Below are 24,741 nucleotides of genomic sequence, written 5' to 3'. Positions count from 1 at the left end.
AAGACATAGATATGCAGAAAGTAGGGTGATGATTATCTTCGGGAATCGATCCTGGTGAGATTCTAAATAAATCGAAATATTGCGCAGTGTTAACATGTGCAAGATCTTGTATTTTATTATAAACATTAGTTATATTATTTAATTGATAATGATTGAGATCGGAAAAAGAACTAACAACTTCAAATGGGTGTTGATTAGTGTTCGCGTTAGATGTAGGTCTTCGGAGCCCGGAAATTTAAGACAAGAAACCGAAGGCATATTGAAGTCACCAAGAACTTAAGCACTGTCATTGCCATTCATTTTTCTTGATACAGAACGAATTGCTGTTAAATGACGGTCATATATCTGAATCCGCTTATGGAGGTATACACGAACAAATAATTTGGATTTGCCCAATTCAATATAAATTCCAACAAACTCTATGTCATCAAAATTTGTTAGTTCAACCTTATTAGAACACCACCACCTTTTCTAAAAGAACAATTTTTTCTGTAAATTTCGTATTTATCACAAAAGATTTCACTGTTAAGAATTGATGACAAAACTGTCAATATATAATCGGTACAGCTTTGTATGTATTTGTATTTATTTATGCTGGCCTCTGTGGGGAATGAGCTAAAATATCTGTTCTGTCGACATATTCTTTAAAAAAAGCCTTAGCAGACCAAAATTCTTTCGATATTATTTTATGAAAAATGCCAAGAGGAACAACAATTTTAAAAAACGATCTACTTTCTGAAAAAGATGAACGAAGTTTGTTACTTTTCAAAAAATATTCAACTTCGATTCCTATAATAAATAATGTCTTCAGTCAAAGTGTCTGGAGCAAACTTTGAGACAAAAACCTCTCCTAAGAGAGGGAGTCGATGAAGTTGCTTCGCTCGTAGGGTTCAAAGAAACTTTTAAAGTTTTACAACTCCTTAGAGTTGGAGTAGATATACTAGCTGCAGAGGAAGGATTAGTAAGACCTACGACAACATCTGCTACGGTAGTTGGGTTTGGCGTACAATAGCAGCATACGAATTCGCTCCACCAGTTTCCACAGTGCAATTAGTAGAAACCGGCGGAGGTAAGCTGACTGAAGCATTTGGAGCATTTGAAGCCACTGGCTTAGCCGACGACTTCTTAGAATGCCGTTTACGCTTCAGTTCAGACACAAGTGGAGAAGACAGTAACTCATCTAATACAGGAAATTTGTCAATATTTGACGAGAAATGCTCAAATAAGTATGCCAGATATCTCTACCTAATTCACTTATTTTAGAAGAAATAAACACCACCTTAGTCCGCTATTTCCTAAATTGAGTGCATCTGCTATTTTTGCATCAATTCATGTGCAAATAACATGTGACCGTTTGAGGCACAACTTACACTCAATTGTCATATCGGAGTCTGTGGGATTGGTACAATTATCATATGAGCAGAACATTTTTGAGATGTTGGAATTTATGAAGCAGTATTTAATCAGCAATAAAATATTTTATTCTATAGACTTAATAATCAATGCCGCGTAACTTTCTTAAAATTGAACAATGACAACTCTGTTTATGAAATAAAAGAAAGAGTAAGACAAAAAGGAAAGAAAAACAAAATAACAACAGCTAGTTCAAAACGGAATAGGGACATTAGTCTGGACCGAACTTTTAATAATCTCCAACTTAGGATTAAAGAAAACACTTATATATAAAACTACCTGAATTCAAGTGTGTTTCACTTTAAACTTCATATACCAGTAAGATCATTTGGATAATGCAGTTAAACTTATCAAGGAACCATAAAGTGAATCAGGCCGTTATATGGGGCCATACCAAAACGGGAACCACTGTAGACAATTGTATACTGCAAGGATTGTCATTTATCAAATCTTCTAAAATGAAAAATATGAAAAAATTATGTGAGTAAATGTGACTAGGATTATCAAAATACCGAAATTCGGTGGGTATCGTTATATGTGCGCTATAGGAAAACGTGGAACTAAATATTTAATGTTTGCAACTGAGCTACAACCCATTGTGACATAAAAGTACCAATTTTTAAACAAATCCGCGAAAAATGTGGCAAAAATCATCAAAATACCGAATGTCGAGAGGTACCGTTATATGGGGGCTAACCCAGAATGTAGACCTACATATGAAATGTTCCGTCACACGAGCTACAACCCATTATGACCTACAAATACCATTTTTTAGATAAATCCGTGAAAAAATGTGGCAAAAATCATCAAAATGCCGAATATCGGAAGGTACCGTTATATGGGGGCTGTAAAACGTGGACCTATGTATAATTTTCAATACCAACCATCCTAAACACAATACCAATTGTTCTGCTGTACCTATTTGTGCAACCCATTACGTATTATAAATATCGAATATTAAACAAATCCCATAGAAAATGTGGCTTACATCGTGATAATACCGAATATTCGAAGGTATCGATATATAGGGCCATAGGAAAACGTGTACCAATATAGATAATGCAACAAAACCCAATTCTAAACAATTTCTTTCTTTAAGCAGATCTGATAGAAAATATGGATAGCATAGTCAAAATACCGAATATTCGAAGATACGAATATATGGGACTGTAGGAAAACATGAAATTTTATATGCAATGTTATACTACAGCACATAGAACCAACCAACCAAATGTCAAAGTATTAGCAATTCTTTTGAGAAATGTGCAAAAAATCAAAATGTCGGGATATAGAGATAAAAGGGCCTATAGGAAACGAGAAAATGCACTCAGTTAAAAAAAATCTTTAAATTATCCCAAGTCAAGCAAATCGGTGAATATGTATGAAAGATGCTTATTCACAGATATAGAGGATGACGACATTGCCGTTAAGTATATGTAGACTACGAAATTTTAAGAAAATGCCTGTTAGAGGATTTAGAAGGAGATATCCTTTTACAGGGTTCGATCATATGATAAAATATAATTAAACAAGTAAATAGGCAGCTAAGTTCCTCTGGGCCGAAATTTAAATATCCTCCACCAGTTAGAAGAAACTTGAAAAATGTAAATGTATGAAGTAGTTAGGCAAATGTTCTGTCATGGGAGGTAGTACCCATTACATACACCATATAACACATTTAAAACAATTCCGATGAAAAGTGTGACACAAATAATCGATATACCAAACAAATCATAAAATTACCGAACCAAGTCATTAGAATAAATACCGAATATTTGAAGGTATATAAGGGGGCTATATGAAGAAATGGGCGTGTTTGTGGGCGTGACATATTAGGTAGTATCCATTAAGAACTCTTAACACCAAATTTGAAGCAATTCCGGTGAAAAGTGTAAAAAAATCATAAAACATCGAATATCTGGAGGTACAGTTATATGAGGGCTATACGAAAATATATCTGCCAGTGAAGACGGCGCACTATGTCGCGAGTTCATATCAAGGGTGACCAAAAATAGAAGGAGTTAGCAGAATCGGATGAATTTCGGTACAAGTACTTATTATTGGTTTATTATGTCAAACATCATATACTAGGAAGGTAGGTCCAGGTTGTTGTATAGTCCTTTATAACGTTACATCCCGATATTTGAGATTAAACCACTTTTTTTAACATAATTGTTTCATATTTGGTATTTAGAGATGGCTCTGACTGATTTTCGTATGGGCAATATACGTGAGCGACATCTTAATGTAGATTTATCAGCTTTCTAGATAAAAATAATAATTTTCTAAATGTTATGTAGAAAATGTATAATTTTCAAAGTTACAGATTCTAAATCAAATGCATCGTACCGAACCAATCTTTTAAACCAATTTCTACTCCTTGCCGGTTAGGGCCTATTCCGATTTGTCACTTTTACCCATTTCCGCACTCGCCTGAAGGTAATCCTGGCCCGCAGTATCGGTGGTTGAACAAGTGATACAATAATTGCTTGGTAACATACGGACCAGCGAATTCTTTACCTCACCGTTTTTTGAATCCTAAAACACCGTTAACTTTATTAAACATTAACATAATATGATTACTAAAAGATAATTTAGGATCCATTAGGGGTCCAAGATCAACAAAGGATTTGACGGGCGTTAAAATTTGATAAAGGAGTAGATCGTGAAAAGATAGCCGACAACCTCGTCCGAAAATCTTGTTGGTAAGGACATAAGATAGGCTCAACTTTATGTGAAATTATATCAGTTATTAATTTTTCGAATAGCTTTGGATTTGCACTTAATTTTGCAATTCCCCTATAATTGGATGCGTCTAATAAACTACCTACCATGTAATGGAACTAAGAATGTTTTCTTAGGGGGAGGGGAGGTAAATTTTAAAGACTTATTAAACAATAGTGTTAATGGGGTAGCTCAGGTGGTATAACAAAATTTTAGTATAATGCCAGGAACACCACCAGGGTCTGCTCTTAATTGGTTTTAAACTGCGCAAGCCATCAGAATATATACATGATTCTTCAACCTCATCAACTCAAATATTGTCCATGTAGACTTATTTGAACTAATTTTCTGAATTTTAGGGACATATTTTATTATATATTTATTTAAAGTTTCATAAATATCTCAATGCCAAGTTCATATTCAGTACAATTTTTGGAAGTACATAGGAAGACCCAATTTACTGAAGGCAGTAGTGAATTTAATTTAAATTCGTTTTTTATAGTTTAGAAAAGTTTTAGGGGTTTTGAATCATCAGAATTTGTGCGATTCAATGAGTTGCTATAAGACGTAGCAAGGGGGTGATGATTATCTTCGGGAATCGATCCTGGTGAGATTCTAAATAAATCGAAATATTGCGCGGTGTTAACATGTGCAAGATCTTGTATTTTATTATAAGCATTAGTTATATTATTTAATTGATAATGATTGAGATCGGAAAAAGAACTAACAACTTCAAATGGGTGTTGATTAGTGTTCGCGTTAGATGTAGGTCTTCGGAGCCCGGAAATTTAAGACAAGAAACCGAAGGCATATTGAAGTCACCAAGAACTTAAGCACTGTCATTGCCATTCATTTTTCTTGATACAGAACGAATTGCTGTTAAATGACGGTCATATATCTGAATCCGCTTATGGAGGTATACACGAACAAATAATTTGGATTTGCCCAATTCAATATAAATTCCAACAAACTCTATGTCATCAAAATTTGTTAGTTCAACCTTATTAGAACACCACCACCTTTTCTAAAAGAACAATTTTTTCTGTAAATTTCGTATTTATCACAAAAGATTTCACTGTTAAGAATTGATGACAAAACTGTCAATATATAATCGGTACAGCTTTGTATGTATTTGTATTTATTTATGCTGGCCTCTGTGGGGAATGAGCTAAAATATCTGTTCTGTCGACATATTCTTTAAAAAAAGCCTTAGCAGACCAAAATTCTTTCGATATTATTTTATGAAAAATGCCAAGAGGAACAACAATTTTAAAAAACGATCTACTTTCTGAAAAAGATGAACGAAGTTTGTTACTTTTCAAAAAATATTCAACTTCGATTCCTATAATAAATAATGTCTTCAGTCAAAGTGTCTGGAGCAAACTTTGAGACAAAAACCTCTCCTAAGAGAGGGAGTCGATGAAGTTGCTTCGCTCGTAGGGTTCAAAGAAACTTTTAAAGTTTTACAACTCCTTAGAGTTGGAGTAGATATACTAGCTGCAGAGGAAGGATTAGTAAGACCTACGACAACATCTGCTACGGTAGTTGGGTTTGGCGTACAATAGCAGCATACGAATTCGCTCCACCAGTTTCCACAGTGCAATTAGTAGAAACCGGCGGAGGTAAGCTGACTGAAGCATTTGGAGCATTTGAAGCCACTGGCTTAGCCGACGACTTCTTAGAATGCCGTTTACGCTTCAGTTCAGACACAAGTGGAGAAGACAGTAACTCATCTAATACAGGAAATTTGTCAATATTTGACGAGAAATGCTCAAATAAGTATGCCAGATATCTCTACCTAATTCACTTATTTTAGAAGAAATAAACACCACCTTAGTCCGCTATTTCCTAAATTGAGTGCATCTGCTATTTTTGCATCAATTCATGTGCAAATAACATGTGACCGTTTGAGGCACAACTTACACTCAATTGTCATATCGGAGTCTGTGGGATTGGTACAATTATCATATGAGCAGAACATTTTTGAGATGTTGGAATTTATGAAGCAGTATTTAATCAGCAATAAAATATTTTATTCTATAGACTTAATAATCAATGCCGCGTAACTTTCTTAAAATTGAACAATGACAACTCTGTTTATGAAATAAAAGAAAGAGTAAGACAAAAAGGAAAGAAAAACAAAATAACAACAGCTAGTTCAAAACGGAATAGGGACATTAGTCTGGACCGAACTTTTAATAATCTCCAACTTAGGATTAAAGAAAACACTTATATATAAAACTACCTGAATTCAAGTGTGTTTCACTTTAAACTTCATATACCAGTAAGATCATTTGGATAATGTAGTTAAACTTATCAAGGAACCATAAAGTGAATCAGGCCGTTATATGGGGCCATACCAAAACGGGAACCACTGTAGACAATTGTATACTGCAAGGATTGTCATTTATCAAATCTTCTAAAATGAAAAATATGAAACAATTATGTGAGTAAATGTGACTAGGATTATCAAAATACCGAAATTCGGTGGGTATCGTTATATGTGCGCTATAGGAAAACGTGGAACTAAATATTTAATGTTTGCAACTGAGCTACAACCCATTGTGACATAAAAGTACCAATTTTTAAACAAATCCGCGAAAAATGTGGCAAAAATCATCAAAATACCGAATGTCGAGAGGTACCGTTATATGGGGGCTAACCCAGAATGTAGACCTACATATGAAATGTTCCGTCACACGAGCTACAACCCATTATGACCTACAAATACCATTTTTTAGATAAATCCGTGAAAAAATGTGGCAAAAATCATCAAAATGCCGAATATCGGAAGGTACCGTTATATGGGGGCTGTAAAACGTGGACCTATGTATAATTTTCAATACCAACCATCCTAGACACAATACCAATTGTTCTGCTGTACCTATTTGTGCAACCCATTACGTATTATAAATATCGAATATTAAACAAATCCCATAGAAAATGTGGCTTACATCGTGATAATACCGAATATTCGAAGGTATCGATATATAGGGCCATAGGAAAACGTGTACCAATATAGATAATGCAACAAAACCCAATTCTAAACAATTTCTTTCTTTAAGCAGATCTGATAGAAAATATGGATAGCATAGTCAAAATACCGAATATTCGAAGATACGAATATATGGGACTGTAGGAAAACATGAAATTTTATATGCAATGTTATACTACAGCACATAGAACCAACCAACCAAATGTCAAAGTATTAGCAATTCTTTTGAGAAATGTGCAAAAAATCAAAATGTCGGGATATAGAGATAAAAGGGCCTATAGGAAACGAGAAAATGCACTCAGTTAAAAAAAATCTTTAAATTATCCCAAGTCAAGCAAATCGGTGAATATGTATGAAAGATGCTTATTCACAGATATAGAGGATGACGACATTGCCGTTAAGTATATGTAGACTACGAAATTTTAAGAAAATGCCTGTTAGAGGATTTAGAAGGAGATATCCTTTTACAGGGTTCGATCATATGATAAAATATAATTAAACAAGTAAATAGGCAGCTAAGTTCCTCTGGGCCGAAATTTAAATATCCTCCACCAGTTAGAAGAAACTTGAAAAATGTAAATGTATGAAGTAGTTAGGCAAATGTTCTGTCATGGGAGGTAGTACCCATTACATACACCATATAACACATTTAAAACAATTCCGATGAAAAGTGTGACACAAATAATCTATATACCAAACAAATCATAAAATTACCGAACCAAGTCATTAGAATAAATACCGAATATTTGAAGGTATATAAGGGGGCTATATGAAGAAATGGGCGTGTTTGTGGGCGTGACATATTAGGTAGTATCCATTAAGAACTCTTAACACCAAATTTGAAGCAATTCCGGTGAAAAGTGTAAAAAAATCATAAAACATCGAATATCTGGAGGTACAGTTATATGAGGGCTATACGAAAATATATCTGCCAGTGAAGACGGCGCACTATGTCGCGAGTTCATATCAAGGGTGACCAAAAATAGAAGGAGTTAGCAGAATCGGATGAATTTCGGTACAAGTACTTATTATTGGTTTATTATGTCAAACATCATATACTAGGAAGGTAGGTCCAGGTTGTTGTATAGTCCTATATAACGTTACATCCCGATATTTGAGATTAAACCACTTTTTTTAACATAATTGTTTCATATTTGGTATTTAGAGATGGCTCTGACTGATTTTCGTATGGGCAATATACGTGAGCGACATCTTAATGTAGATTTATCAGCTTTCTAGATAAAAATAATAATTTTCTAAATGTTATGTAGAAAATGTATAATTTTCAAAGTTACAGATTCTAAATCAAATGCATCGTACCGAACCAATCTTTTAAACCAATTTCTACTCCTTGCCGGTTAGGGCCTATTCCGATTTGTCACTTTTACCCATTTCCGCACTCGCCTGAAGGTAATCCTGGCCCGCAGTATCGGTGGTTGAACAAGTGATACAATAATTGCTTGGTAACATACGGACCAGCGAATTCTTTACCTCACCGTTTTTTGAATCCTAAAACACCGTTAACTTTATTAAACATTAACATAATATGATTACTAAAAGATAATTTAGGATCCATTAGGGGTCCAAGATCAACAAAGGATTTGACGGGCGTTAAAATTTGATAAAGGAGTAGATCGTGAAAAGATAGCCGACAACCTCGTCCGAAAATCTTGTTGGTAAGGACATAAGATAGGCTCAACTTTATGTGAAATTATATCAGTTATTAATTTTTCGAATAGCTTTGGATTTGCACTTAATTTTGCAATTCCCCTATAATTGGATGCGTCTAATAAACTACCTACCATGTAATGGAACTAAGAATGTTTTCTTAGGGGGAGGGGAGGTAAATTTTAAAGACTTATTAAACAATAGTGTTAATGGGGTAGCTCAGGTGGTATAACAAAATTTTAGTATAATGCCAGGAACACCATCAGGGTCTGCTCTTAATTGGTTTTAAACTGCGCAAGCCATCAGAATATATACATGATTCTTCAACCTCATCAACTCAAATATTGTCCATGTAGACTTATTTGAACTAATTTTCTGAATTTTAGGGACATATTTTATTATATATTTATTTAAAGTTTCATAAATATCTCAATGCCAAGTTCATATTCAGTACAATTTTTGGAAGTACATAGGAAGACCCAATTTACTGAAGGCAGTAGTGAATTTAATTTAAATTCGTTTTTTATAGTTTAGAAAAGTTTTAGGGGTTTTGAATCATCAGAATTTGTGCGATTCAATGAGTTGCTATAAGACGTAGCAAGGGGGTGATGATTATCTTCGGAAATCGATCCTGGTGAGATTCTAAATAAATCGAAATATTGCGCGGTGTTAACATGTGCAAGATCTTGTATTTTATTATAAGCATTAGTTATATTATTTAATTGATAATGATTGAGATCGGAAAAAGAACTAACAACTTCAAATGGGTGTTGATTAGTGTTCGCGTTAGATGTAGGTCTTCGGAGCCCGGAAATTTAAGACAAGAAACCGAAGGCATATTGAAGTCACCAAGAACTTAAGCACTGTCATTGCCATTCATTTTTCTTGATACAGAACGAATTGCTGTATTGCGGATTCAGATATATGACCGTCATATATATCTGAATCCGCTTATGGAGGTATACACGAACAAATAATTTGGATTTGCCCAATTCAATATAAATTCCAACAAACTCTATGTCATCAAAATTTGTTAGTTCAACCTTATTAGAACACCACCACCTTTTCTAAAAGAACAATTTTTTCTGTAAATTTCGTATTTATCACAAAAGATTTCACTGTTAAGAATTGATGACAAAACTGTCAATATATAATCGGTACAGCTTTGTATGTATTTGTATTTATTTATGCTGGCCTCTGTGGGGAATGAGCTAAAATATCTGTTCTGTCGACATATTCTTTAAAAAAAGCCTTAGCAGACCAAAATTCTTTCGATATTATTTTATGAAAAATGCCAAGAGGAACAACAATTTTAAAAAACGATCTACTTTCTGAAAAAGATGAACGAAGTTTGTTACTTTTCAAAAAATATTCAACTTCGATTCCTATAATAAATAATGTCTTCAGTCAAAGTGTCTGGAGCAAACTTTGAGACAAAAACCTCTCCTAAGAGAGGGAGTCGATGAAGTTGCTTCGCTCGTAGGGTTCAAAGAAACTTTTAAAGTTTTACAACTCCTTAGAGTTGGAGTAGATATACTAGCTGCAGAGGAAGGATTAGTAAGACCTACGACAACATCTGCTACGGTAGTTGGGTTTGGCGTACAATAGCAGCATACGAATTCGCTCCACCAGTTTCCACAGTGCAATTAGTAGAAACCGGCGGAGGTAAGCTGACTGAAGCATTTGGAGCATTTGAAGCCACTGGCTTAGCCGACGACTTCTTAGAATGCCGTTTACGCTTCAGTTCAGACACAAGTGGAGAAGACAGTAACTCATCTAATACAGGAAATTTGTCAATATTTGACGAGAAATGCTCAAATAAGTATGCCAGATATCTCTACCTAATTCACTTATTTTAGAAGAAATAAACACCACCTTAGTCTGCTATTTCCTAAATTGAGTGCATCTGCTATTTTTGCATCAATTCATGTGCAAATAACATGTGACCGTTTGAGGCACAACTTACACTCAATTGTCATATCGGAGTCTGTGGGATTGGTACAATTATCATATGAGCAGAACATTTTTGAGATGTTGGAATTTATGAAGCAGTATTTAATCAGCAATAAAATATTTTATTCTATAGACTTAATAATCAATGCCGCGTAACTTTCTTAAAATTGAACAATGACAACTCTGTTTATGAAATAAAAGAAAGAGTAAGACAAAAAGGAAAGAAAAACAAAATAACAACAGCTAGTTCAAAACGGAATAGGGACATTAGTCTGGACCGAACTTTTAATAATCTCCAACTTAGGATTAAAGAAAACACTTATATATAAAACTACCTGAATTCAAGTGTGTTTCACTTTAAACTTCATATACCAGTAAGATCATTTGGATAATGCAGTTAAACTTATCAAGGAACCATAAAGTGAATCAGGCCGTTATATGGGGCCATACCAAAACGGGAACCACTGTAGACAATTGTATACTGCAAGGATTGTCATTTATCAAATCTTCTAAAATGAAAAATATGAAACAATTATGTGAGTAAATGTGACTAGGATTATCAAAATACCGAAATTCGGTGGGTATCGTTATATGTGCGCTATAGGAAAACGTGGAACTAAATATTTAATGTTTGCAACTGAGCTACAACCCATTGTGACATAAAAGTACCAATTTTTAAACAAATCCGCGAAAAATGTGGCAAAAATCATCAAAATACCGAATGTCGAGAGGTACCGTTATATGGGGGCTAACCCAGAATGTAGACCTACATATGAAATGTTCCGTCACACGAGCTACAACCCATTATGACCTACAAATACCATTTTTTAGATAAATCCGTGAAAAAATGTGGCAAAAATCATCAAAATGCCGAATATCGGAAGGTACCGTTATATGGGGGCTGTAAAACGTGGACCTATGTATAATTTTCAATACCAACCATCCTAGACACAATACCAATTGTTCTGCTGTACCTATTTGTGCAACCCATTACGTATTATAAATATCGAATATTAAACAAATCCCATAGAAAATGTGGCTTACATCGTGATAATACCGAATATTCGAAGGTATCGATATATAGGGCCATAGGAAAACGTGTACCAATATAGATAATGCAACAAAACCCAATTCTAAACAATTTCTTTCTTTAAGCAGATCTGATAGAAAATATGGATAGCATAGTCAAAATACCGAATATTCGAAGATAGGAATATATGGGACTGTAGGAAAACATGAAATTTTATATGCAATGTTATACTACAGCACATAGAACCAACCAACCAAATGTCAAAGTATTAGCAATTCTTTTGAGAAATGTGCAAAAAATCAAAATGTCGGGATATAGAGATAAAAGGGCCTATAGGAAACGAGAAAATGCACTCAGTTAAAAAAAATCTTTAAATTATCCCAAGTCAAGCAAATCGGTGAATATGTATGAAAGATGCTTATTCACAGATATAGAGGATGACGACATTGCCGTTAAGTATATGTAGACTACGAAATTTTAAGAAAATGCCTGTTAGAGGATTTAGAAGGAGATATCCTTTTACAGGGTTCGATCATATGATAAAATATAATTAAACAAGTAAATAGGCAGCTAAGTTCCTCTGGGCCGAAATTTAAATATCCTCCACCAGTTAGAAGAAACTTGAAAAATGTAAATGTATGAAGTAGTTAGGCAAATGTTCTGTCATGGGAGGTAGTACCCATTACATACACCATATAACACATTTAAAACAATTCCGATGAAAAGTGTGACACAAATAATCGATATACCAAACAAATCATAAAATTACCGAACCAAGTCATTAGAATAAATACCGAATATTTGAAGGTATATAAGGGGGCTATATGAAGAAATGGGCGTGTTTGTGGGCGTGACATATTAGGTAGTATCCATTAAGAACTCTTAACACCAAATTTGAAGCAATTCCGGTGAAAAGTGTAAAAAAATCATAAAACATCGAATATCTGGAGGTACAGTTATATGAGGGCTATACGAAAATATATCTGCCAGTGAAGACGGCGCACTATGTCGCGAGTTCATATCAAGGGTGACCAAAAATAGAAGGAGTTAGCAGAAGCGGATGAATTTTGGTACAAGTACTTATTATTGGTTTATTATGTCAAACATCAAAGAAAACACATACATAAACAAATAAAGATGACATATTAAGCCAAGAAAATAAAAAAATTGAAATCATATGGTATCATAGCCCTACCTTGTAGCATATTACTTGTCAAACAAAGGATCTGAAGGTGGCAGCTGAAATTCTAGGTAATGATCGGTGGCAAAGCACGCACGGGATCCGGCCTTATAGCTCGTCGGTGGGGGGATTCCATCAACCACCATGTACCCAATGCCATCTTACTACAAGAAACATTTATTTGTAATTGCGTGCTTCTGTCTATGTGAGAGAATAATCAATAGGAACAAAGTGATAGGGAAACAAAAAATGTTTGGAAAAAGAAAAAGCTAGCAACATCATAGTCTGAAAATTGGAGAGAAAATAGAGGAAACGGAAGCAAAGATCTACCAGAATGTTGCGAGCAATATGATGTTGTATCGCTCGACTGCCCTCCCAACCATGTTGCAACAAACAAAATGTCCATAAGAATGTTCTTTGGTTGCAACACCCAAACATCACTACGACAAACTTTACTTACAACAAGGGGAATTAAAACAGATAGATTTTAAATATCTATTCAAACATCATTATAATTTTATTGCTCAAAAATTCAAGAAAGAGTATCATTCGGGTTGACCGATAAAAAAAGAGAAATTAATCGAAAAATAAACATAAAGAAAAATATATCTAATAACAGCTCTTAAATTAGGTTTGAAGAATATGTTTGGAAATAATTAAATTATTGATAAATTAAAATTAAATCAAAAATTAAATTTAAAATCAGATAATGAATTATAACCTGAGTGTTAACCTTTTTCCATCACCATAGGCATTGAAATTTTATAATATCAGAATATACCATTTTTTTAACGCATCACCAAAAATTTAAATATAGATTCACAATAATAAAATTCAATTAATACCATTAGTGATCATAATAATAAAATGTAATATCAAAAAAAATAAATATTTTTTCTGAAATTCATTAAAATAAATTCTGCTTCATTTACCACAATTTAATTTTAAAAAGAGAAAACAATTTAAATTATAATTCAAATTATTATCAGAGACAAAAAATTCAATAATTGAAAACATATGATCACTAATGTTATTGTTAGTCTTTCATATTTCTCTTTATCACCATAAAAATCAAAACAAATAAAGAAGAAGTTCAACTACTTACATGCTTACACTCTCGATATTCCTCTTTGAAAGCGCTTTCTCGGAGATCATCTCAAGCCGCTATAATACTGGTTTTTATAAACTAAGAGAAAGATAAACAGATGTGAGCATTCATATTTAAATAATGTGGTGACGGCACAGAGTGGAATGTTGTATGCATACACGTTGCATTATGTTATACCTAACAAACAGGTTGTGTGGTTCGATGTGTAATATACATGTTGCGTGGTTTGAAGTCAAACATACATGTTGTGTTTGATAAATATTGGAGAATTTAACAACATCAACATTACAAACAGCAAACTAACATACCAAATAGTTCGATATATGATCATAATGATCATTTATGACAAATTCCAATTATAAATATGTAACACTTGTGTGTATATCTTTGGTGACTTCCTTTACCACATTCAACGGGAATATTATGTTTCAATATTCTTTTTTTTTAACACATTGGTTACAAAAAAAATAAATAAATTATTTTTAGGCAATGCTGATGAAGATAGAAATAACACTCAAATTTAACAAAAATAGTTTAAATAAATTAACTTATCATTTTACTTTAACCACATCATGAATTCTCGGTTTCTTTTAGAATTTTGCTTCTTAAAAACAACAACAAATTTTAAAACTGGTATGTTAACAACTCATCCACTTGATAGATTCTTACCGCTTATTTTGCTACTGATTTTTTCCTTTTATAAAATCTTCATTTTTTTATAAATTTTTATAAAAGTTAATATTTAAAGTGTTTTGTACACACGGGAGGATTATTGAAATATAAATATCCTGCAACAGGTGGCTTTCCTCCTTTCAAGGTGTTGTTCAGTTTTTTTTGTGCTATTATTGCTCGCTTCTTCTCCCGGCTGGACGGACAGTTTACTTGTTCACACACTTTAAACAATAGATCGAACAACAGACTGATCGTTAAACAGGAGCAATAGGCAAACCAACAGCGGCGATTGAAAGCAAAGCATAAGAATGTGATATTTTGTCCCAATTTATTTTACTCTGCATACCAGACAAATTTTGACAAGAAATCTAACAAATCAATTAACTGAGAGATTAGGAACGGAATGAAATTGAACGAAGCAAATAAATTATTACCTTTCGATTTATTGGATGAGGAATAATGAAATAAACATCACATCAAGATGAAATAAATTGTATATTTTAACCACCAGGAAATGTACCAATCTCAAGATATTCCTATAGGTTAATAATATATTAAAAACTATCTGGATTTTGACCAAAAAAAAAAATTCTTCCAATTGATATACTCACAGATAAATATTAAATATAATCAGCTTATAACACTAAATTATGATTGAAAAAACTGAAAATTCACAAGCTCACAATCGAATGAAAAATATCCACTGAGTTGCAAAGGTGTTAAGTGTAGGACTATCAGTTGACAAAATGGCAGAGTTTTCTTAATTTTGATAGCATGAAGCTTCTAAAAATTTCGCAAAAATGTCTTCTTTCCAATATGCCGAAGAAAATATTTAGCCATTTTAACTGTAGAAAAACGTCAACTAGATGATAGATATTTTCCATTTTAACACAAAATCGCCTGCAGAGGTCGCACAACAAGGCCGTTAAATATCCACAGATATTTAAAAAAATTAATTTTTTTTTCCCAATGCAAGGAAATATTAGATCTAGGTTGCAAGCGCCTCTACAAACCCCCCAACCAAAATCAGATTTCGGGGGGTAAACCTATCGCCACCAAAGCTGATATCGCTTGCAACACATTTTATTGGCGTATATCCTTTGCGTGGAATACACCTATGAAGTTGCCCTGTAGATCTTCAAGTTCATAGTTACAATTTCCTACTTTTTTACGTATCCTGGCTTTAAGAAAAGTGGGAGCCAACTTGGCATTATAACCTCGGGCAAAGTCACTTTGTCTGAAATTCCTTCGAAATACTTCCTGGCCTTCCGCATATGATACCTCCTTGGATCTGAGATTATAGGTTCTTTGGTTTCTATCAAATTGTTTCCGCATCAGTTCCTTGGCTCTACTACCGACAATAGCAAGGGAATCATCTTTATCAAAATTCACTGTCCTATCTTCCAACAGTTCTAACTGGCGTAAAAGTTTATACGTTTTGCCATTAGTAACCATATTTTGGCCAAAAGTAAGATAGTAAGGGGATGTCCCTATAGCACTATGAACTGTGGATCTCAAAGCGCAACCGATATTGCTTAGCATTCGATCCCAATCTTTTTGGTCAAAAATCTGCTGGAAAAATCTGCTGGTTTCAGAAGTCTTACCAAGTGGAGGCCTAAGGGGCTGGCTAGGGTGTTTAGTCGATTTACAAATGTCACAATTATTTATGTAATTTCTGACATCAATCACCATATTTGGCCAGAAATAATATTTTCTCAACTTGAAAAGTGTTTTATTTACCCCCATGTGAAGATAAGGAATCGTCATGAGATCTTTTCAACAACTCTGGTACCATATCCTTCGGGACCCATAACTTCCAGGATAAATCATCCTTTACTTGGTCGCCTGAAGCATGTTCAGTCCGTCTGTAAATATAGTCATCAATGATTTTCAAATCAGGCATTGTATCCAATGACTTCTTAACCTTGCTTAAAAGCTCTTTATAGCTGACAGATTGAAAATGTGCAGAATCTAAATCAATAAACATTCCATTATCGGTTTCTACATCATCAGCGGATAAAGCTTCAACACTTAATGCAGACAAGTCATCACTGTTGGTCCTAGAAAGGGCATCGGGGACTACGTTTTGGCTACCTTTTCTATGCTGAATAGAGAATTTATACCCCTGAAGTTTCAAGGCCCATCGAGCTAACCGCGTGCTGAGGTCTGTTTGGGACATGAGCCACTTCAGTGATGCATGATCAGTGATCACTGTGAACTCATGTCCTTCCACATACGCTCTAAATTTGTTAATGCTTAACATTGCTGCTAAGCATTCTTGTTCGGTCACCGAATAGTTACGTTGGGCTTGATTGAGTTTCTTTGACATAAAGGCAATAGGAAACTCTTCACCCTCCGCATCCTTCTGGACCAATACACCTCCTATACCAGTGCTACTAGCGTCACAGTGTATAAAAAACGGCTGTGAGAAATCTGGGCTATGTAGTACTGGTGCGGTGCTCAAATGGATCTTTAAAGCCTCAAAGGAATTCTGGGCGTCATCATTCCAGATAAACTTGCGTTTTGTTTTTGTCAAATCAGAAAGAGGAGTAGCAATAGATGCGTAGTCCCGAATGAATTTCCGGTACCAACCCGTCATTCCTAGAAACCGACGTACCTGTTTGACAGATTTAGGAACCGGGAAGTCCGTTATAGCAGATACTTTTTCAGGGTCAGTTCTTATGACCCCGCCACCAACCAAATGGCCTAGATACCTGACCTCCGACACGCAAAAATTGCTCTTCTCCACATTGATGGTAAGACCGGATTCTTTTATTTTGCCTGCAACCAACCTTAGTACCGCGAGATGCCTTTCGAAAGAGTCCGAAACGATCAGCAAATCATCGAGATAGACGAACACTTCTGTCCTGAGAGCCGGTGGGATAACCTTGTCCATTAATCGGGACATGGTCTGAGGGCGTTGCAGAGCCCAAAGGGCATGACCGTATAATGGTACAACGGCCTCCCAGGAACAGTAAATGCTGTCTTTTCTCTTGATTGCGGATCCAATGGAATCTGCCAAAAGGCATCCTTCAGATCTAAGGCGGTAATAAACTCGGCTTTAGGCAACCTACTCAGTATACCATCAATATGGGGGAGAGGATAGGCATCACCACCGGTGACAGAATTTAACTTGCGACTATCCAAGCAAAGTCTATGTTTGCCAGGTTTCCTGTGAAGGACCACTGGAGAGGACCAGGCACTGTTCGACTCCTCTATCACACCCAGTTCTAACATTCTGTCTAGTTCTGCATATATCAGCTTTTCAATTGCCGGAGAAACAGGAAAGTGCCTCTGTTTAACCGGTTTAGCCGTACCAGTATCGATTGAATGTTGAAGAACATGGGTCCTCCCAAGTCCTTGCTTGGAAAAAGAAGGAAACATACTAATAACCTTGTTCAGATGTCGCCTTTGAAAATCGGTTAATTGTATTTGAGGAGCTATTTCAGATACCCATGACATATTATCGGATATGTTATCTTCCGTAAGAAGTCCAGCAGGCAAGAGGTCGAACAAATTCCAAAAGTCCACACCTAAATACAAATCCCTATCAAGGCTAGGAATAATAAAAATGGATATATCTTTTTCAAGACCCTTAAACGAAATTTTTGTATCGACGTATCCTACAACGTCTTGACTATTCCCATCGGCTGTTCTTACGACAGAATTCAACTTTTTATATGGCCTACATGCATCTATATAGTCCTTCGCTACCCGCGAACCAACACAACTTAAAGAAGCCCCTGTATCCATTAGACCTAGCATTTTTTCTCCAAAGAGGATCACCTCTGCGTATGGCCTCACATCAGACGTATTATCGAGGACAGAACAGACAAACCTTTTCTTACAGCTCCTAACTTTCCTCCAGTAGTCACGAATCCTATCAGCTGACCTAGATGGTTTTATTTTAGGTTCCTCATTGAATATTCTGTCTCTAGTTTCCTTATACTCTTTTATGCGCACATGCAATGGTTTCAATATATATGAATTATTTTTGACACTATTTAATAAATTATTTGGCATTTCATTATAATTATGAAGGGAAATATTTGTACAGTTTGGAATGTCTCTATTCAATATTTTTATTCCGCATCCTTTTCTATCATCTTGACTGCACTCATTGGTGCAATCCCATTCTAGTTTTTTGGATTACACTTCTTGCAGTTTGGCTTGTAGGTGTCCGGTGTACCAGAACCGTAGCAAAACACAGTCCTATTGGCCAAACATTCCTGGTAACGATGACCGGATTGACGACAATTCCAACAAATGAAACCTATTGCCGCTATTTGATCAGTTGAATCTGTCAACGACTCTACTTCATTATCTAAAACAACTTCATCTAACTCGGACACTCGCTTGGATATCATATTAGGCTTAGAGAATCCTAAACCATGTTTTCGTCGAACATCTTGCATGAAGAATTCTCTTCGTCTGCAAACATCCCTCAATTCTTGCAAGGATGAAATCTTCAAGTTGAGGATCTCATGCTGTATTTCAGGCAATAAATTACGTCTAAGTATTTCAACCAATAAGCTACCGGAAAGAGGTTCCTTCAATCTATCTGTCAGCTCTACCACCGACTCGTAAAAATTATCAAAGCTTTCACCCTGCTTCTGCTTTCTATCTCTTATTAGCTCTCTGATGTCTACATCTGACCTTGAGTCGCTATACTGTTGTCTCATAGCCTTACATAAACTATTCCAACAAACCGAATCAACTGATCGATGATACCGCCAGAACCAGTCCGCCGCTTTTCCTTCGAATAGAGAACTGGCATTTCGGCATAATAGATCGAAATCGCCTTGAAGTGTTTGTGAGGTTAATGCTTCAATACGATATATAAAATTTTCTACTGATATACTATTTAGGCTACCAGAAAATTTGATTCTCCAATTGGAAATTATGTGCAACACCTTATCAGGTCTGGAGGTCAAATCGGAAGAAGAAGAGTTATTGGAAGTATGAGGACCTGATCTACTTGCATTCAGTTGGGCATGATTTTGGCTCTGCGAGTTATTAAGTGAAATTCCAAACATTTCTCTAAATGTTCGCTCTTCCACAGCAGGTAAGGTGTGCATTTGTCGTGGTGAAGTACTCTGTATAGATGGCTGAACTGGTGCTGGGGAGGTGGATTGACCATTTACATTCAACCTCGAAAACCGTGACTCAATATTGGTCTGAACCAATCTCGATATCTGGTCACTCAAGTTGGCAAATAATTGTGTTTGTTGAGCAGTAACAATGGAAGATATAATGTCCTGTAACTCACTTGGTCTAACGGTTACAGAATTTTCAGGACCAATAGGGGTGGTAAGAGATGTTGGGACAGAGGCTGTATTATCTTCCGATGCCCTGACATGAGTTGTAGAAGTTTTAGCTTGCGCTCTGGTAGTTACTCCTGTGGAACTCGGAGTTGGTGGTTCGGTCAAGAGTCTACAGTTACATAGAGGACAATATGGCCTGAGTTTTTCAGCCTTTGATAGACAGGACTTGTGGAAACTGTGACCACAGTTCGTCCTTATATATTGTGCCTTTGATGCGACCACTAAACTACAAGCTCCACATGTGGGCGGATCAGTGGACACCTCAATATCCTCACATCCTTGTTCTAACGACATTATCAAATTTTATTCAAAACAGGTGAAAACAATATCACTACAAAACCACTACTTTTTCCTTAATGTCTAGGAATAGAAACACCGTGAAATTTTAAAATACAAAACTCCAGAAATGGTTGGTAGTCTTGTTTATACTTGAAAAGAAAAACCTTATGAAGAAGTAGGTGTAGGTATGGTTTTCAAATGTATGTAGTTCAGAAAAAATGAAAGAATTAAAAAAAAAATTTTTAAATATTACAACCTATTCGAAACAAGAAACCACAATATTGCAAAAAATAAATTAATAAAGATTTTCCTCAAAAACAAACTAATCTTTTCCAATTTTTCTTTTGATATTTTACGAAGAAAAATGTAAAACAAACAGCTTAATCTTCTACTAATTTTGGAGAATATTCAAATATAAAAGTAAATTCGAAATATATATTTTCTTTTTTTTTTTGAACAAAATAAATAATAAATATAACGAAATTCGGAGTACCAAAAATCAATTTTATTTCTATCTGTTTGATCCCTATAATAGTAAGCAAAGTCGTCATAGCAAAAACAACATTTGGTAGATATATTAGAATAGAAGAATAGTTTTCATACCTTGGTACAGATACCATTGTCCTGCAAATCTTACAAGGTTGACAAGATTTACCTATTTATCAAACCCTTACGTATATGGACAAATATAGTCTGAAAAAAATATGAATTTGTATTCCGACACAACACCAAGATTGATAAATAGGTACAAACATGTAAAGAGGAGTGAAACATCAAAAACATCGCTTCAGGATAACCACTTGACCTTGAATGAATTCCAATGAATTAAACAACGTTTCTTTAAGAAAATATCACAACTGAAGTCGTGATGAAAAAATAGAAAAACAATTAAAGACACAAAGTATTAGTTGGAACCGAATAAATATAGCAAACGCTAGGTGTTACAAGACATCATTTCATATTCGGGCTCCACGTCTGGGCGCCATTTTTCTGTAGCATATTACTTGTCAAACAAAGGATCTGAAGGTGGCAGCTGAAATTCTAGGTAATGATCGGTGGCAAAGCACGCACGGGATCCGGCCTTATAGCTCGTCGGTGGGGGGATTCCATCAACCACCATGTACCCAATGCCATCTTACTACAAGAAACATTTATTTGTAATTGCGTGCTTCTGTCTATGTGAGAGAATAATCAATAGGAACAAAGTGATAGGGAAACGGAAAATGTTTGGAAAAAGAAAAAGCTAGCAACATCATAGTCTGAAAATTGGAGAGAAAATAGAGGAAACGGAAGCAAAGATCTACCAGAATGTTGCGAGCAATATGATGTTGTATCGCTCGACTGCCCTCCCAACCATGTTGCAACAAACAAAATGTCCATAAGAATGTTCTTTGGTTGCAACACCCAAACATCACTACGACAAACTTTACTTACAACAAGGGGAATTAAAACAGATAGATTTTAAATATCTATTCAAACATCATTATAATTTTATTGCTCAAAAATTCAAGAAAGAGTATCATTCGGGTTGACCGATAAAAAAAGAGAAATTAATCGAAAAATAAACATAAAGAAAAATATATCTAATAACAGCTCTTAAATTAGGTTTGAAGAATATGTTTGGAAATAATTAAATTATTGATAAATTAAAATTAAATCAAAAATTAAATTTAAAATCAGATAATGAATTATAACCTGAGTGTTAACCTTTTTCCATCACCATAGGCATTGAAATTTTATAATATCAGAATATACCATTTTTTTAACGCATCACCAAAAATTTAAATATAGATTCACAATAATAAAATTCAATTAATACCATTAGTGATCATAATAATAAAATGTAATATCAAAAAAAATAAATATTTTTTCTGAAATTCATTAAAATAAATTCTGCTTCATTTACCACAATTTAATTTTAAAAAGAGAAAACAATTTAAATTATAATTCAAATTATTATCAGAGACAAAAAAATTCAATAATTGAAAACATATGATCACTAATGTTATTGTTAGTCTTTCATATTTCTCTTTATCACCATAAAAATCAAAACAAATAAAGAAAAAGTTCAACGACTTACATGCTTACACTCTCGATATTCCTCTTTGAAAGCGCTTTCTCGGAGATCATCTCAAGCCGCTATAATACTGGTTTTTATAAACTAAGAGAAAGATAAACAGATGTGAGCATTCATATTTAAATAATGTGGTGACGGCACAGAGTGGAATGTTGTATGCATACACGTTGCATTATGTTATACCTAACAAACAGGTTGTGTGGTTCGATGTGTAACATACATGTTGCGTGGTTTGAAGTCAAACATACACTTTGTGTTTGATAAATATTGGAGAATTTAACAACATCAACATTACAAACAGCAAACTAACATACCAAATAGTTCGATATATGATCATAATGATCATTTATGACAAATTCCAATTATAAATATGTAACACTTGTGTGTATATCTTTAGTGACTTCCTTTGCCACATTCAACGGGAATATTATGTTTCAATATTCTTTTTTTTTAACACATTGGTTACAAAAAAAATAAATAAATTATTTTTAGGCAATGCTGATGAAGATAGAAATAACACTCAAATTTAACAAAAATAGTTTAAATAAATTAACTTATCATTTTACTTTAACCACATCATGAATTCTCGGTTTCTTTTAGAATTTTGCTTCTTAAAAACAACAACAAATTTTAAAACTGGTATGTTAACAACTCATCCACTTGATAGATTCTTACCGCTTATTTTGCTACTGATTTTTTCCTTTTATAAAATCTTCATTTTTTTATAAATTTTTATAAAAGTTAATATTTAAAGTGTTTTGTACACACGGGAGGATTATTGAAATATAAATATCCTGCAACAGGTGGCTTTCCTCCTTTCAAGGTGTTGTTCAGTTTTTTTTGTGCTATTATTGCTCGCTTCTTCTCCCGTGTGCGGCTGGACGGACAGTTTACTTGTTCACACACTTTAAACAATAGATCGAACAACAGACTGATCGTTAAACAGGAGCAATAGGCAAACCAACAGCGGCGATTGAAAGCAAAGCATAAGAATGTGATATTTTGTCCCAATTTATTTTACTCTGCATACCAGACAAATTTTGACAAGAAATCTAACAAATCAATTAAATGAGAGATTAGGAACGGAATGAAATTGAACGAAGCAAATAAATTATTACCTTTCGATTTATTGGATGAGGAATAATGAAATAAACATCACATCAAGATGAAATAAATTGTATATTTTAACCACCAGGAAATGTACCAATCTCAAGATATTCCTATAGGTTAATAATATATTAAAAACTATCTGGATTTTGACCAAAAAAAAAAAAAATTCTTCCAATTGATATACTCACAGATAAATATTAAATATAATCAGCTTATAACACTAAATTATGATTGAAAAAACTGAAAATTCACAAGCTCACAATCGAATGAAAAATATCCACTGAGTTGCAAAGGTGTTAAGTGTAGGACTATCAGTTGACAAAATGGCAGAGTTTTCTTAATTTTGATAGCATGAAGCTTCTAAAAATTTCGCAAAAATGTCTTCTTTCCAATATGCCGAAGAAAATATTTAGCCATTTTAACTGTAGAAAAACGTCAACTAGATGATAGATATTTTCCATTTTAACACAAAATCGCCTGCAGAGGTCGCACAACAAGGCCGTTAAATATCCACAGATATTTAAAAAAATTAATTTTTTTTTTCCCAATGCAAGGAAATATTAGATCTAGGTTGCAAGCGCCTCTACAACCTTGATATCATTGTACCATGGTATAGCCCTATATAACGTTACATCCCGATATTTGAGATTAAACCACATTTTTTAACATAATTGTTTCATTTTTGGTATTTAGAGATGGTTCTGACTGAAATTTTCGTATGGACAATATACGTGAGCGACATCTTAATGTAGATTTATCAGCTTTCTAGATAAAAATAATAGTTTTCTAAATACTATGTAGAATAAGTATAATTTTCAAAGTTACAGATTCTAAATCAAATGCACCGTACCGAACCAATCTTTTAAACCAATTTCTACTCCTTGTCGGTTAGGGCCTATTCCGATTTGTCACTTTTACCCATTTCCGCAAGATATCATAAGAAATATTACATGTCTCGGTACGTGTAAGTAACATTCGATCAGTATTTACAAATACAAAACAAAAAATCCTAATATCGATTAACTAGTTGGATTCAAATGCTCATACAGTAAAAGCTACTTGACGTATCGGTGCCAAAATTAAGATTCCTTTGTAAATAATATGTTTTCTATCAATTTTCATCATTAAATTTGTACTATAAGGCACTTGCTTTTAACCTTTTTTGGCCACAGATGTGACACTTCGCGGCGTCTCTAAACCAAATTTGA

General features: G+C 34.2%; 1 protein-coding gene and 2 long non-coding RNA genes across 6 annotated transcripts in view; 1 reads left to right on the top strand and 2 right to left on the bottom strand.

The window, feature by feature from the left end:
- Positions 1 to 24,741, top strand: part of LOC101896953 (hemicentin-1) — a 1,222,160-nt gene that overhangs the window by 455,390 nt on the left and 742,029 nt on the right. The gene's annotated exons all lie outside the window — the stretch shown is intronic.
- LOC131804241 (uncharacterized) lies at positions 14,944 to 15,638 on the bottom strand. The gene is made up of 3 exons (XR_009343002.1): positions 15,355 to 15,638; positions 15,178 to 15,279; positions 14,944 to 15,111 (listed from the first exon to the last, which is right to left on the bottom strand). It is a non-coding gene; the product is annotated as an uncharacterized LOC131804241 (long non-coding RNA).
- On the bottom strand, positions 22,897 to 24,005 carry LOC131804240 (uncharacterized). The gene is made up of 3 exons (XR_009343001.1): positions 23,722 to 24,005; positions 23,542 to 23,643; positions 22,897 to 23,475 (listed from the first exon to the last, which is right to left on the bottom strand). It is a non-coding gene; the product is annotated as an uncharacterized LOC131804240 (long non-coding RNA).

Source organism: Musca domestica, unplaced genomic scaffold (assembly GCF_030504385.1).
Source record: "Musca domestica strain aabys unplaced genomic scaffold, Musca_domestica.polishedcontigs.V.1.1 4, whole genome shotgun sequence".
Taxonomy (NCBI): domain Eukaryota; kingdom Metazoa; phylum Arthropoda; class Insecta; order Diptera; family Muscidae; genus Musca; species Musca domestica.
The sequence above is the reverse complement of the archived record's forward strand: the minus strand, read 5'-3'. Positions and strand labels throughout refer to the sequence as shown.